The sequence below is a fragment of the Ictidomys tridecemlineatus genome, chromosome 11, assembly GCF_052094955.1.
Source record: "Ictidomys tridecemlineatus isolate mIctTri1 chromosome 11, mIctTri1.hap1, whole genome shotgun sequence".
Classification (NCBI taxonomy): Eukaryota; Metazoa; Chordata; class Mammalia; order Rodentia; family Sciuridae; genus Ictidomys; species Ictidomys tridecemlineatus.
This window is the reverse complement of record NC_135487.1, coordinates 64,044,550-64,057,987: the sequence shown is the minus strand read 5'-3', so window position 1 is coordinate 64,057,987 and position 13,438 is coordinate 64,044,550.

Sequence of the window (13,438 nt, the reverse complement as noted above, 5' to 3'; positions counted from 1 at the left end):
TTTGAACAACCAATTAAAAAAAAAAACAGCATAGCAGAGGAAAGCAGCCCAGGACGTGGTCACACTGAAGCAGAGTTTTGCTCACCTGAGACAAAATATAACCCCCCCCCAGTGACCTACCTCCTCTAGTCACACCCTACCTGCCTACAGTTACTACCCAGTCAATGCATATCAGTAGATTAATTCACTGATTAGATTACAACTCTCAGAATCTAATGATTTCACCCTCTGAACACCCTCGCATTATCTCACATGTGACTATTTGGGGACTCCACATATCTAAACCATAACTGTGAGTTTGGGTGCATCATTGTATTACACATATGGGGGGCAAAACTGAATCAAGTTGCTAGATGAAATATTTGGTACAGATGAGTACTGTTACACTTTGGAGGTCAATGGCAACAAATTGGTTCTTAAAAAACTAATAGTTTTCACTAAATCAAAAAGAATAGAAAACGTGAGCACTGTCTCTGGTTCTGTGAAGCTCTCTGGCACTGCTGCACATTCTCCTGGTTACTAATCTCATCATGACCTAATGGCACCCAAATCTCCATAGCATTCCCCTTGCTGAGGATCTGTTTTAAAGAGGCCCTTAGGTAACAACATGATCCCAGGAGGTGAACATAGGAAAGGGGATTTCCATAGTGATTTTCAGTCCTGTTAAGCCTGGGAGTTAAGACATAGGTCAAGTATCTTTAACTCATACAGGGGTTATTCAATGCTGTTAGGTTGCTGATGAACATGGCCCCGATTTCAGCCTACCTTTTTTTTAGTCCAAATACATTCTATCCTGCTTTCCAAAGAAAGGCCCATTGTGATTCACTTTCAATTATTTTCTCTCTCCTCACAAGAAACTGTATTAGATTCTCTTGGTGTTTAAACCAGGGCTCTGAAAAGACTCTTGGGACACATTTGATGCCTGCCATATATTTATATGTACCATGAGCTAAAGATGGTTTCTAAATTTTTAAATGGTTGAAAATTATCAAAAGAAGAATGATATTTCATAACATATGAAAATTAGATAAGGTGATTTTTTTTTTTGTCCATAGAGAACATTTTATTATTGTCCACTGTTGTTTTCTACAAGGGTACAACTGGAAACAAAACAAAACAAAACAAAAAAAAGTAACAGTTTTATAGAAACAGTTTGCCAGCTTCTATTCTAGGCCATTCTTTTATTATTTATCCTATTACCTCCCATTCCGGTAGTATTGTGGACATGGATCCAGTATGGGTTTATTTCCTAGGAAGTGAGGCAAAAATGACCTTTATTTTAAGATCATACTACACTTACATGAAGTCCCTATTATTCCTGAGACTAATTCTGAGAGAGAGAGATGAGAGCGACAACTCAATCAACAGGCACATTTAGCTCTCTTTTAGTATTCTCCCTCTTTTTTACGTGTTTTTTTTTTCTCTATCAGCTTCAGAAGAATTTTATATCTCATCTTTCTGTACACCTACTATAAGTACTTTACCTTTTAGACCTTTCAGAAAAAAAAAAAAAAGTACTCTCTCTATCACTAAGACACACAACTTTTAAGATAAAAACCTTCTATTTCAGGACTATTATCTTGGCTATGGGTTTATAGATTCAGTTATAAGGCTCAAAAGTTGTCTCCATGCAACCAATAATCTGGATTATTATAATTATATAAACCAATAATCTGGATTATATAATAATCTTTATTATAGGGAGCTGAATATATGAAGATTGTGTATTTAAAACAATGACTATGCAGAAGCCAATGTAGACATGCCCCCAATTCCTCTTACTATCGTTTATCAAATACTTAAAGTTGGTTTTTCAGGCACTGTGATAAATGTTTTACCTGAGATTTACTTTATTCAATTCTAAAAACAACTCTATAATTTAGAATCTCTTGTCATATCATTTCATAAGTGAAGGGACTAAGACAGAGATATTAAATGAATTAACAAAATTTTGTTAGTTAGAGACAAAATTTAAGCTCATCATGCAACTCTAAGTCTATGGCATATGTACTGCACTTGAGGAGAGGTACAGACAGACTGAAAGACACAGAGACAGAGAAAGAGAGAGGAAAAAAGACAAAGAATACCCAAGGAACCTTAGGAAAGAGAAAAGGCAGGATACTACTGGATTGTTATTTAAAGATAACGTCCAGCATGCAAAATAAAATTACTCAGCACTACCATTCAAAAAAATATCATTATGTTAATTTCTTAGGGTGGCCTTAACAAAACATCATAAACTTGGTGGCTTAATAGAATAAAATGTATAATTTTGTAGTTTGTAAAGGTAAAGTCTAAAATCAAACTATTGGCAGGATAATGCTGTTTTTGAATGCTCTAGAGTGTGTCTTTCCTTTTCTTTTCCTAGATTCCCGAGGTGGCAAGCAGTTCTTGTTGTTCTTTGGCTTGGAGGTACATCATTCATCTCAGTCCTATTACCACCTGGATTTTTTACTATGTCTATCTGTCTGTGTCACTATGTCCAAACTTTCTTCTTTTGGTAAAGATGCTAATCATTAGATTAGTGCCCACACTAAAATTTTAAAAATCTCATTTGATCTGGATTACATATGCAAAGATCATATTTCCAAATAAGGACATATTCACAGACACCAGGGTTCAACACTTTTCCTTGTATTTTTAAGAATGCATTTCAATTATACCTACAACAAAACAATATAAGAATCATTCAAGCCAATAATTATTAAAGAAATGGTAGACATAGATAATGATGTTGAATATGTCATCTAAATTACAAATGCATTTAAAACCCAATTCATTGGAAACTCACTTGTCTTATTTTTTAATTAATATTCTTATTGAGATAACTTTAAGTTGATACCTTTAAATGAATTCTTAAAATTAAAGTTGTTCATGTTGGTAAAAATAATACAGAGAGATCTAATTCTTTTAGTGCTAATGTTTTGCAAACGGTAGGAAAACAATCACAACCAACCAATTACAATGGTTACAGTGATGTAACCCAACCAATATTATTCATATTTCCCAGTTTCATATGTACTTGTATGTGTTTGCACTTAGAACTATACAATTTTACCACTTGCATTGTTTGGGTACCCCCCATCATGATTAAGACACAGACAGTTCTATCACAAGTACCTCCTTTGCTGTTTATTTATAATCATACTTTCTATTCCCCACCACATTCCTCATCTCTAATTCCTGTGAATCGCTTATCAGTTCTCCTTATCCCAAATCTTGTAATTAAAAAAATTATATAAATGAAATATATCATATGCAACATTTGATATTTTTTTGTTTGTTTGTTTCAGCACAATTTCCTAGAAGGTCCATTCAAGATGTTGCTCATTTCAAGAATGTGTCTATTTTTGTTGCTGAGTAGTTTTTTGTGGTATGGATATTTCAGTTCATTTAACCATTCCAGCTACCTATTTTTAGTAGTAGAACTTTATTTTAATTACTGTATAGATAGAAATAACTTTTTTACGTTCATTCCATATATTTCTGCCTTTCTTTCACAAAATTCTTGGGGCATTTTGATTTTAACTTTAGTGTGAGAGATTTGTATTGGTATTTGGACTTTTTGTGGTGGATTTAAGTGCGTAGAATGGAAATCACAAATTTTGAAAACAAGAAGGGAAGAGAAGAATTTTTAATGTTGTTCATTCCCTTTTCTTTCCCCTTCTACTTGTTCCAATGAACAATTAAGTATAAAATAAACTATGTCAAATTCTCTCCTTCGTTTAAAAAGTAATATATGAGGCATGTGATACTTAAAATTGTTTTTTGTAAGTATGAGAACAAAATATATTAACCATTGATTAATATTGTATAAAGGAATGACCTTATGATGTCAAGCTTAAAAAATGGGAGTCAATTTTTTCTTGTTAATGTTTTTTTTGTAGTTATCTCAATTATATTTTTCCATATTCAAAAAAGGGGAATTTACATCATTAAAATTGGAGAAACAATCAAAAATTTTGTAAACAAGAGGGCCCTACGATACAGTAAATATATCTCTTCCTTTCTTTTCTTTCCTATTAGCACTTGCAACAAATCCGAAATCTTTTCTTTAAGGGAAGATAAAAAGGATGATAATAATATTGAGTTAATTATGTTTCCGGGTCTTTAATCACATTGTTATTCCATTTACTCTTCACAAAAGCATTATAAGAAAGTAATCTAAGCTTATTTTTAATAGATATTAAAATGTAATTTCAGAACAGGGATAGAATGCAAGTATGTCAACAAGAGAAATTTTGAAGATATATATATATATATATATATATATATATATATATATATATATCTGAATTTAAACTCAGCTCTGTACTCTGACAATTAGAATGAAAAGCAAGTCACATAAACTTTCTTAAACTCCAATTTCTTCCTGTATATAATGGGGCTAGAAATATCTTATCTAGTAAGCTTTCCATAAAGAAGTTAATACATATGAAATACTCAAGATAGTGCTTTGAATGGACTTAGTTACTGGAACTTACAATAATGACTTAAAATGTTAATATTTTAAATAGGTTAAAATGTATTAACAATATTTAAAAGATTGAGATATCAACAATATTTTATAGCTAGAAAATTATAGAGGAACTTTAAATGTGAGTTGGATTTGGCTAGAGTTCACTACGTGAACATCGCACTTTAAACTCAGTGTCTCAAATTAATTGGAGATATTTTCCCACTATTCTCCATGTCTGTCTATGGTCAGCAAATGGTTTTGCTTATTAAGCCCCTTGGTGATGCAGTTTATTTTGCCTGTTACTACTATACCAGAGAAAATCAATTTTTTTATGAATTAACTCTTATCTATTATCTACAAATAAAATGTTTAACTTCTGTTCATATTTCATCAATCAAAGCACATTACATGCCATATTAGAAGTCAAAGGGTATATAATTTTCACCTCATTAGGTACCCAGAATATTAAAAAAAAATGGTTTTCCTCATTAACCATACTAGTACTCTTTCCTTTTATTCTGTAATAAATCCCAATTTCATATGTCTTTATGTTTTTAATCTATTTACAAAAAATTACTAATTGCCATATGGGACAATTTTTGGACACTAAAAAATGATGATTTTTTTTAAAAACAAGAATAAAATAACATTTTTTCTGTCTTTAACTCCACAAAGAGTCATATTTTCATTAAAACTAATATAATTTATAATTCTAATATGTGCTTGTTATTTAATAGAATACTCATTGTTCTCATGTTATAAGAAGTCAACATAGAGATTATTCATCATAGTATTCAGAACATAAAAGACAAAGCTGTTATTTAATTTCCAAAGGCAAATATCTGACATAAAAACAAATGAAAAAAAAAAACTAGAAAAAAGTCCAAAATTTGTTGTTTAGCCATCTCAAATGATGTGAAATGTAAAAAAGAAAAAAATATATCCACTATTTCTTAACCTGTTCAACATTTTAAAACAATATAGCCTTGTCAGGCTATCTGACAATAAAACATAGAACTTGTAAATGGAATTTTACTGAGAACTTTACAACAGAAAGCTAATTAGGTATGTTGGCATATCTGTCAGCTAAGACTTTTTATCAGTGAAAAATAAATGAAGGTAGATTTTAGAGATGTATGAATATAATTTGGTGTCACACATGCTCATATAAATATCCTTTATCTCACACTTTTGAGAAACTAATAAAAGTTGTTGCTTTAATTTGCCATTTGTGCTTGATAAGTGGAGATAAAATGGGCTCATACAAAATACTTCTTTCTTTTCTTTAGGTATGTTATAGACACACAGTTATAGCAACTAGCACAAGCACGTGTACATAAACTATCTATTCAGAGCACACAGACTGATCTTGCTTGCTCTACCTCAAAGGACTTCTATAACATTGAAATTCCTTGATTGACTAAGGTGTTGAGCATGAGGAAGAGAAGATGAAGCACATGTGTAGCTGGCAGTATCAATAAAAGGGAATTTCTCTTGCTAATTGATTGTTTTGGTTCTGGTGCACAGTCACTAACAAATTTAAAAAGACCCTGAGGATGCACTAAAGCACTCTCCATTGACCTTATAATCACAGGTGATTACCTGGTGATTACTGCTAGCCTTTCACTTTAGATCGATTTTTAATCATTTCAAAGACTCTGTGAAATATTAATATTCCAGGTGTAAGGAAGAAAAGAAAAGCTTTACTCAAAGGTGTTAAGTAACATTTTCAAGGTCTGCAGAGAGTAGTACTTTGAATTCAAGTTCTCATGCATACCTTATTCATATTGGTCTTTATTTAGTTTCTAAGATAATTCAAATTTTTTGCCCCCCTCAGGGCTCAGAATCTTTATACAAGCTGTGGTCTTGTCCTCTCATTCTGACCTGGAAAACCATGATTTTTACAAGTTCCACTAAACCGTAGCCTTACTTATATCTGTGGACTCTGATGGCAGTTAGGAAGCCATTGTGTAGTAAACAGAATACTGGCTGTCAAGGACATCCATACCCTGTTCCTCAGAAACTGAGAATGAAACCTTGCTAGGGTTTGAGGGACATTAGCAGATGTTATTAAAGTTCTTGAGATGGAAGATTATCCTTTTAATATTTGTAGACTTTACATTGGGTCTTATAAGAGGAAGTTGTCAAGGTCAGAGAGAAAGGAGATGCAATGGTGGAAGCAGTAGTTAGAGGATAAGCATTGAAGATGAAGGAAAAGGTTGTGAGCCCCCAAATGCGTATGAACCCTGGAGAAACTGGAAATGTAGTCTCTTTGAAGTCTCCAGAAGGGAATTAGTTGTGACAATATGTTGACGTTAGCCCACAAAGTGTACTTTAGACTCTGACCTCTGGAGCTGTAAGATAGTACATTTGTATTATTTTAGGCCACTAGGCTTGTGGTAAATACACACAGTTCATCAAATCCCAGCTGATCCCTCAAACCTCTTGATTCTCAAAAAGTAAAAATGAAGTATGACGGTGAGGTCAAGATGCACAAGTATGATCTCGCACTGTAAGAGAAAGTTATTATCAATATATTATGAATCTTGAACCCTTCTAACCTACTTTCCCTTCACCTAAGAGAAGACTACTTGATAAAACTAAACACTGTAACGGAGTCCCAGCTCTTACACTCTAAGAACCCTCTAAAAAAAAAAAAAGCTAAAATGCTTAGGAAGATGATATTTTTAAAAGTGTCATCTAGAGATTGAGTCAGAAGGGAGAGGAAAAGAGTCCTTGAAAGAAAAGATGTCAAAGATTCTGTAGCGGGCATAGAAGACAAATATCAGAACACAACCACACAGATTGCACTTGTACCCCATTACAGAGTATATGCATATTAAGTTTTAAGAGTGCTCAGTATCATTTTTACATATATTTTAACTTCAATTTTTATAACTAATTTTTACAGTATTCCAGTTGATGGCATTTGAACCCAGGAACATCAGGATCCAATAACATGATTAAATTCACATGTCTTCTCAGTGGTGGAAATGAGGTTCAAAATTCAGAATTACCGGATTCCAAAGTCCTTACAGCTAGTAATGTGGAAAAAAAAAAAAAAAAAAAAGCAAGCCCAGGTATCTGATTGAATCTCTATGTAGAAATCTCACTTTAATGTTTGATAGCAAAAATGCCTAGTGTTTTTTGGACACTTTCCAGAATTATTTCTTCAAACAAATTTCTGATCTCATTCATACTTTCTTTTGTGGAATATAAATTATGCATATATTAGAGCTACAAGGCATTCCTTGAAAGCTCATGACTAAATAATGAGAGTTATAATCTAATCAGTGGATTAGTGAATCACTTGATGGATTAGTAATTTGAAAGCACTATATTACTGGGGTTAACTCTAGGAAGGTATGGTGTGGTTGAAGGAAACAGGTCAGTGGGAGCATGCCTTTGAGATTTATATTCTCTTTCTGCTTTCTGAATACTATGAACTGAGTAGCTGTGCCCTGCCATACCCTGATGTTTGCTTCACTTTGGGCCCAGAGCAGTGGAGTCAGTTAACCACAGACTAAATCTCTGAAATCATAAACCAAAAATAAACATTCCATCCTTTAAGTTACTCTTGTCATATAATTTGGTCACAGCAACAAAAAGCTGACCAATACATCTCCCAACTCACTGGTGCCTTCTTCATTATTTAAGTTGTCCTTTCTCTGTCTCTTTTTTTTCCTCTTGATTTATGAATACTTTCTTGTGTCTTCAAGTTCATTATTATTTTTCTCTGCAACATCTACTCTGTTGTTTGTTAGAGACTTTGTCTTGGGGAAAATGTGAACTGTTAGGTAACATTATTTTATATCATTGTTCAATTTGAGTTTCTTTTATATCTTCTGTGTCTGCAATTTAATTTGAACATATGGAACACAGTTATTATAACTTTTAATGTCATATTCTCTTAAATCTAACACCCATGTCAGTTCTGAATTTCCATCCACTGATTTATCACTTCAGTTTTGCTTTTTCCTGCTTTGCTGCACACATGGAAATTTTTGACTCTGTTCCAGATTGTGAATTTCACCTTGTTAATGTCTGGATATTTGGAGATTCCTACACATATTTTTGAGCTTTGGTTTGCAATGCAGTTAAATTACTTAGAAATATTTTAATCCTTCCTGGGTCTTCTTTTTTTTTGTTATAAAAATAGAGCAGCATTTACTCAAGATATAATTTTGCATACTACTGAAACAAAGCCATTCTCAGTGTTCGTTATCATGTTCTTTGTATTAAGAGGCTTTTAAATCTCGCTGGTATAAACAGACATCTGCAGTTATGGGTGATTGCAGAAGTTTTCTCTGTAATTCTTTCAGTTGGCTCTCTCTCTAAATATGTTGTATTTTTCCTCATGCTCATGTACTGATCAGTATATAATGTGAAGACCCAAGGTGGAGGGTAGGATTTGTAGTTTCTGGAATTCTTTCTCAAAGAGATACCTTTCTTCATGGTACATCACCCTGCACACTCTAGCTGCTTCATCCACACTGAAAAATCATTCTCCTGCTCTCAGAGAAAGTGATGGTCTTCCTGGGTTCCTGTTTCTAAGCCACAGATTAGACATTCTCTCCAGCCAATAGACTGGGGCATTCATAAGGCTCACCTCTTTTGTTTCCCATTTCTAATAGATCACTGACACCAAATATCCTAAGAACTTTTTTCCCCCCTAATACATTCTGTCCATTTATTTTAAATACTTCTGGAAGACAAGTAAATCTGACCCCTGTCAATTCCGTCTTGTCTGGAAGCAAATATTGTATTGAATAAAAATCTTGTCTTACTGTTCTTCATCTGCAAATTGCATATAGTTAGATAAGTAGATACATAAATAGATAGAGATGTGAATAAGACACTTTACTACATTATATCAGGTCAAGATTGAGGGAAATATTGAAATTTCCATTTTGTACTTATGCATATTGCAGAAATAGACAACCTATTTAAGTAATAAGATTGGACAATTAAAGAGTTTAAATTTCTTAGAAATTTATCTGTAACCTTGAGCTATAGTGATTTCATCTGACCGACCAAAGTCTAAGTGAAGTCTAGATGATGACTTAAGAATGAAAAATTTCATCTCATTTAAAAACTTTTCCTTGTATGGTAATGCTGGCACAAGATGTGTAAACACTAATATCAGAATATACTTTTAAAATACAGATAATTTCTTAATCACTAAACTACAAACACCATCAAATCTATGAAGATAAAAAAATTTGAAATCCCTTAGGTGGCTCTTACTATATTTCTATTGGACTAACACTAATGTGAATGATTATATTTAGAGATATATACACAATACTCAATTTGTTAAGAATTATTTTGAAAAGATAGCACAATTCTGATTGGCAAATAAGCTAGGAGAATTGATACTGCCATAAATTGTCCATCATTAGAGAAGTCCTATGTACTATAAATTTTACTGGAATCACAAATCTGAAACTTGTCACTGAATTTTGCTTCTTAGGCATGTATTTTTAAGTGATGCATTAATCACCATAAATCAAAAAATTAAATAAAAATGAGACAACCATCCTGTCTTTTGGGAAAGAGAAGAAGAGGGGGCAACCAAATGCCATCTCAGCTCTGGACATTGCTAACTAGCAGTTTCATGTTCAACAATTTATTCAGACTTAGTCCTTAGAGAATTTGACCAGATAATAGACTTTTTCAAACTAATTTCATAAGTCTGAAATAATTCTGCAAGTAAACATTGAGCATGGCTGATGAAGAATATATTTAAAATGTATTCTGGAGAATGTAAGATTTAAACAATAATGTATAAACTAATACATTATATATGATAACAATTTTTTAAAGATGCAGTGAGATAACCCTGAATTTGACTTTTGAAAACTCTTAAAATAAAACCCCAGCTCTTTAAACCTCTTATATTCTTGTATTTGTCAATTAAAATACACATCTACAGAGATCTAGGGAAGAAAGGAAGAATGATAATTTTAAGAGTAATTTGTAAATTTTATTTCTTCTCCCATCCTTTTGAAGTTGTTTGACTTGAAAAAATTACTTAGTCTCTTCAAGTCTCACATTTTCTAATGTAAAAGTTACAGAAAACTCACTTATTTTTTATAGATTTTGTAGAGATTAAATGGAAAACTATGTAAAAATACTTAGAATAAGATGGACCTTTAGGATTTTTATGTGCATAAAGAAGTCAATACAATGAAGTCTTCCAGTTGAGTTTTAACTTGTGTCCTATAATATAGATTAGTGTGTTTTGCATACAAGATTTCAAAAGGAATACCTACAAGATATAAGTTCACATATCTTTGCAGGCCTAATAAGACTTTTATGTTTTATTTTTGGAGGAATGAGAAGCCATTGAAACATTTTAGGAATACAATTATAGGGTTGGGATTTCACATAGCAAAAAATAACTGTAGTAACTCTGTGTTGAATGGATATATAGGTTTAAGAGTAGATTAAAGTATCCCAGTTAACTATTTTAGTGGTTCCAGAAATAAACCAGTTTAGTCTGAAAAGGCAGTGGAAAATGAAAGGGAGAAAAATACAGAAACTTAGAGCTATTAAAGATGGAAAACATTGATAGTTTTGGTAATAGATTGGATATGGTACTTGAGAAATAGGAAAGTGTCAAGTGTTAGCAATTTCAACTTATGAAACCATCTAGGTTTCTCTATAATACAACTTTATAGATTATGATGTCATTTATTGAAATAGCTGATACCAAAGAAAAACAAGATTTGAAAAGGTCAGAATCATTGGAAAATGTTGTAGTTAAGTTTCCTTTATCATATGTACATAAAAAGATTAAGATGGGAGTTAAATGTGGATGTAAAAAGTCAGAAAAGAGATATAATTTAGAGGTATAATTTGAGTTTTATGATCATGTAATATTCAGGTTATTTATTTTTTAATAGATTATAAGATCAGGATATTACTATTTCTCATGATGCTGTGAGTTGATCAGTCTCAGTTGGGTGGTTCTTCTGCTCCCATTTTTCCCAACTTCATTCATCTGGAAACTCAGCTAGGTTGAAGTGTTCAAGTTGGCTCAGTTACACAGTTGATAGTTGATGCTGGCAGTTGTCTGGAAGTTCAGGAAGGGCTTTTGGCCAACAGACTTCTATGTGGGCTCTTCATGTGACTTAAATTTTTCAAAATATGGTAATGGGCTTTTGAAAAGAAACATTCTAAAATCAAGTATTACAAGAGAGGAAGAAGAAGAAGATACTACTGTTAATCTTTTGAAAGTCTAGTATTGGATCTAGTGCAGCATTGTTTGGGCTTAATTTTTTTCAGTGAACTAGTCATAGAACTAGGTCAGATTCAGGGGGAGAAAAAATAAATTCTACCAACTTCAATAAAATAAAATTGTGAAAAAAGAATTTATATGTAGAAAATAAAGAACTACTAAAAATCAACAAAATAGAAAGTTTATACAATTAATATCTTTAGGTGTATGAAAATTTAATCACTATTAGAAACACAAATGTGAAAGTTATAACCACTGACATTACCATATACAAGCTGAATATCTAAGATTATAAAATTTGGCACTATTGATTGGAGTGGATGTGAAATTCACTTATTGCAGATGACCTAAAGTGCAACCACTTTAGAATACTTTTTAGTTGTATTCAGTAAAGATGGATCTATAATCCAAGAACTAATTCATCACTATTTATTCAATAGAAATACATGCGCATGCACATCATTAGTTATTTACATAACCCAGTTCCTGAAATAATTTATAATATATCCTAATTGAAAAGTATCTGAATAATCAATAGTTAAGTGAATAAATTATGGCATGTACATAAATGAAATAGTAAACAATAAATATGAACAACTACAGCTATCCCCATAAGTCTCACAAATATAATATTGATGGGAAGAAGCTATACTTAAAATAATACATACCCTACAATTTCACCTTATATAAAGCCAAAGTACTTATTGTCATTACTGAAGAGGAGGAGACAGTGATTGGGAAGGGTCACAAGCATTTTTTTTTTTTTTTTGGTTACCATATTTGCTATAGTTCTTGACCTTGCTGGTAATTTAGCAATTTTGCTAGTTTTGTGATGATTCTTGGGGATTTATTTTAAAATGCCTTTACTTTGATAAAATAAAAAAATAAAGAAAAAAGAAAGAGAGAGAGAGAAAGAGAGAGAGAGAGAGAGAGAGAGAGAGAGAGAGAGAGAGAGAGAGAGAGAGGGGAGGAGGGAGGAAGGGAAGGAGGGAGGGAAAGAGGGAGGAACAAAGGAACAAAGGTAGGGTAAGTCTCTAACCCAAGGTTTTTGTTCTTATTTCACTTGAAGTAGAAAATATTCAACTTGTAGTATTGATTATATATCCTTTATATTTAAAGCATCAGGTAAAACTTAACTCTAGGCTGAAATCAAGATCACAGGATATGAGAAAAAATATAAGTGAACTAAGCAGTTGTTATGTTGGGCCCCAAATCAGTGTATATATATATTTTTTTAAAAATTACCTATTTTTAATTTCCAGGGAATCTGGAAGCTGTGGCATCATAGGCAAAATTCAAGGTATAAAGGACATTACTTAACATAAAGTCACATTCCCACTATAAAAATTTTTATTGGGGTACAGGAGTTTGTATAATTTCTTTTGGAAAAAGTGAATAATTATAATGAGAGAAAATGATGTTGGAATTCATTTGAATGTGTGAACATTTAATATTGACCATACAATATTTTCAGTGGGGATTTAAATGAGACATTTGCAGACATTTTAGGAGCAGTAAATTTAATAAAATCAAGGTGACTTCTTTTATTAGCAAGAGGTAAGTTTTCCTCATCTATGCAACATATGTAATAGTGTTAATGTTCTTTCCCTATGGCTAAAATAATCTTCAGGAAAACCTGATAAAATGTCTCATCATTTTCAATCTGATGCTGATACTTATGTAGTTAAGTATGGCTATGTGCTTTTTATTAACTCATTTCATGGGAAAGTAATTAT